At 48.1% G+C, this 3,643-nt stretch overlaps 1 non-coding gene across 1 annotated transcript; it reads right to left on the bottom strand.

Annotated features, from left to right (window-relative positions):
• Positions 1-436: 436 nt before the first annotated feature.
• Positions 437-569, bottom strand: LOC118728013. The gene has a single exon (XR_004990752.1). It is a non-coding gene; the product is annotated as a small nucleolar RNA SNORA41 (small nucleolar RNA).
• Between the last annotated feature and the right edge of the window lie 3,074 nt (positions 570-3,643).

Genomic DNA, 3,643 nt, shown 5'->3' with positions numbered 1-3,643 from the left:
GTTGGATTCCCAGTTGTGGGGGTGCATGCAGGAGACAACTGGTTGATCTCTCTCTCTCTCTCTCTCTCTCTCTCTCTCTCTCTCTCTCTCTCTCTCCCTTCCTCTCTTTCTAAAAATAAAAACATTTGAAGAAAAAAAAAAGATGAAGTATATTTCCTGTCCCCTTGTGACGTTTAAGCAATGGAGTGGCTGGCAGACCTGTGAAGAGGCTCTGAGCTGGGCCGAAAGAGAGAGCACCCAGAGCAGAGATAAGGGGCTCAGATGAGGCCTCAAGGTCACTCAGCTCCCAGCTGCCCACAAATACACAAGGTCCCAGGCAAAACAAGCCAGGTCAGTGCATACCAGAACCATCCAACCTATCCACCGAATCATAAGCTACCTAGATAGTTGTGGCTGTAAAGCACTTATTTGGATATACTTTTTTTTTCTTTCTTTCTCATGTTTGTCACACATATGCCCATTTTCTATTTTGCTAAGAAAGAGGTGTTTGATCATGTAACAATTTCTTTCCCACAGAGGAATGCCACAGCTGCCACCAGGAGAACAGCTGCAGACCAGTAGCTGTGGAAGATATACTTTTTTAACGCAGAAGCATCTAACTGCTCTGGCCAATTTCTCCTTACCACTCAATGCAATCGGTGGTTGTAAGGAGTAACGGGCACTTGGAAAGTGGATGATGGGGGCCTGGAGAAGAGTACTAACCAAGGCTTGGAAGTTGGACAGGATCTCCAGAACAAGAGGCACCTAAAGACGTAAAAGTGAATAGGAATTAGCCAGGGAAAGGATGGAACAGGTTTCCCCAGAAAAGAAACTGTGCCCAGAGTGTTAGTGGCATTCTGACTGAATAAGTGAGTGAACAAATGAATGAGTGCTGAATTTTTACATGACATTTTTAAATGAAAGATTCTTAAAGAATATATTAAAAAAATTCAATTGACATGTCAGTTTGAGTTGTCTTCACCTATTGTGTCTTTCAAATGCTGGAGCCTCTCAGGAAGGAGACTGAGGCCCTAACTGGGTCTTCGGGCATAGCGATACTCACATGCTCGTCTTTTATCTGTGTGAGAATAAGCTCCAAAGAGGACTGTGGACTAGTTATTTTAGTGTTCCTAGACCTGCTGCCACCCAGCCCCAAGTGGGTGAGTAAATGAACAAACAAAGTGTTACTCAGAAAGCTTTCGAGTTCATTAAATGTGCAAATATCCAGGACAATATTAACCATACTTTTTATTAATAGCATAGGCCCAAATTTGCTCTTGCCCTGGTCCAGTTTTGACTAGACCAGAGTATACAGATACTGGTCCATTCAAACTGCCTTTGCTTCCCTTTTGTCAGCTTTAAACACGTTCCTGTCATGTTCATTTTGATTATCTCTTGAACATTTTAAAATAGGCACTTCCCTAAGCCCCTCCCTGGGGGGCATTTGATCCTCATTCCCATGTGCTCTCCGGTTGTAGAGGCAGCCTGAGTCTGCCTGGACTGAGCTCCTTGGCACTGAGGAAGGGTTGGGTTTGCAGAGGCTGGATGGGAAACCTGTGACACAGGCCTAGACAGAGACGCCGCATTCAGCAACGAGGGAGCAGCCCATCTGTGAATCTCCCGGGTGTGCAGGAGAGATAGCAACTACAGAGCTTCTTATTTTAATTAAAGAAAAAAACCCTCTGAACTATTAACAACTAATTTAACCTATGGGCTCCATCTATGTATTTTATATCTAACATTTGATAGAGTGAGAAGTGAAGAGCAAAAAAATAATAGAAATTTAAACATGGGACATGAATGATCATCTAACCCTACACACTGATCCTTTACAACCTTCCTTTTTTAGGAAAGAGACCAGGAGGAATGGAGTGTGCACTAAGATTCAGAGAGCACAATGCATCTGGGAGTGGCCGTGCACTTATCTTGATTATGGTGATGGTTTCAAAGGGCGTACATATGTCAAAACTTCCAAATCCTACGCTTGGTGTGCAGTTTATTGTATGTCAGGTATGCCCCAATGAAGGCCTTCTGAAAAAAACGGCGGTCTCTCCCGGGGCCAGGCTGGACATACAACTAAATTGGGGAATGCTATAATTATATTAGTGTGATGTTCGATTTATATTTTAAGGATTTAAAACAGTGTAAGAGTAATTATTTGTGTGATTTAAAATAGGAGTGAAAGCATTTATTTTTATGAATGATTTATAGTTTAAGTGTGAATTGTATTTCTGATCTTATTCTGATTTTATTTTAAGTAAAAGAAATTATGTGAAATGTGTTTAAAGCTTAGTATAAGCAACTCCATTTTGTGTGACTTGAATCCATTTTGTAAAACTTGTTTTAAAGTGACTCTGAGCCCCGACTGTGTGAACTCCCTGACGTATTTATCTAGAAAGTTGTAACTGTGTGATTACCCTAACATGTGTTTATCTGGAAGTTGTAAAGCGAGGCAAAAAGTACCTGGAGACCCCCGGTTAGACACACTGAAGACTCATCGGAAAATGGCCATAAAGGAAGGGACACTGAAGCATCAGGTCAGAGACCACGAAGGGCTCCTCCACCCGCCTTGCTCTCTGCTCCCTTCTCTCCCGGTTCGAGATTCTGTGTGAAGCTCTGCCTGAGGGAGCTGTCACTCTGCCCGTGAGCCAAACCTCTGAGGCCTCGTTCCTGACCCAGATGCTGCTGCCGCGTGTTCCTGTCCAGTGTGTGTGTCTGTCGGCGCGGATCTCCAGGTGACCTGCCTAGGCTTCTGGAAACCACCAGGACTCTGGTAAATAAATCGTGTGTGATTTGTGCATCTTAATATTTGTCTCTGTGTTTAGTTTATGCTCCGTCAATTTTAGTTAAGTACTGTGGGCAACCCGTATAAGTCCAATCCTTTGGCTGAGGGACCCAGTCACCTGTTCATACATTCCCACCTGAGGGTGAGTTGGAACAGGGAACATTCACCTGGAGTTACCTGGCAGAGGAGACTGTCAAGGAAGGATGAAACCCTTGGAGAGGCAGGGTGTGGTGGGGACCCAGCTCCGGGGGGCAGTGGGGGAAAGGGAGGATGGAGGATAAGGGGATGCGGGAGAGGAGGGAGCCCCAGCTGGTGGAGGGCTGTCCCCTCAGAAGGTCCAGGCCAGGCCCAGGCTGAGCTCACAGCCCCGAGCGCCAGGGCGGCCTCAGGGGAGTCTGGAGCGGGGCGGAAACAAAGCTGCAGTTTCGTTTTGTTTTGTTTTAACCCAGAGCACAGAGTTTTCATTGGCAGCCACTGGCCAGGCTTCCTGCAGGGCGGGGACCGGCCTCGGGTGCCTGGGGGGCTGGGCTGGAGCACTGCGGGGAGACTGGGGCAGCAGCGGGGCTCGGGCCCCCAACCTCAACAGCCACTTTTCCCCTTTTCCCCCCGGAGCTGGCAGCCCCCAGCAGCCACGGGGCAGGGAAAGGGGACCTGCCCGGGGGCCTGCCACCACCGCCCCCCTCCCCAGCCCTGCCTGCCGCGCCTGCACAGAGCCTTGAGAGGAAACCAGGCAGAGCCTGAGCCCAGCCTCAGACTGAACAGCTGCAGAAGCCACAGAGCCCGGTCAGGGGAGGGGCCGTCCCCACATCAGTCTGCACCCAGCCCAATGCCAGGCTCCCAGCCAGGGCTCCACACCAGCCCTCTGCCTGGCCTCTGGCA

Source organism: Pipistrellus kuhlii, unplaced genomic scaffold (genome assembly GCF_014108245.1).
Source record: "Pipistrellus kuhlii isolate mPipKuh1 unplaced genomic scaffold, mPipKuh1.p scaffold_m20_p_27, whole genome shotgun sequence".
Taxonomy (NCBI): domain Eukaryota; kingdom Metazoa; phylum Chordata; class Mammalia; order Chiroptera; family Vespertilionidae; genus Pipistrellus; species Pipistrellus kuhlii.
This window is presented reverse-complemented; position numbering and strand designations above follow the sequence as displayed.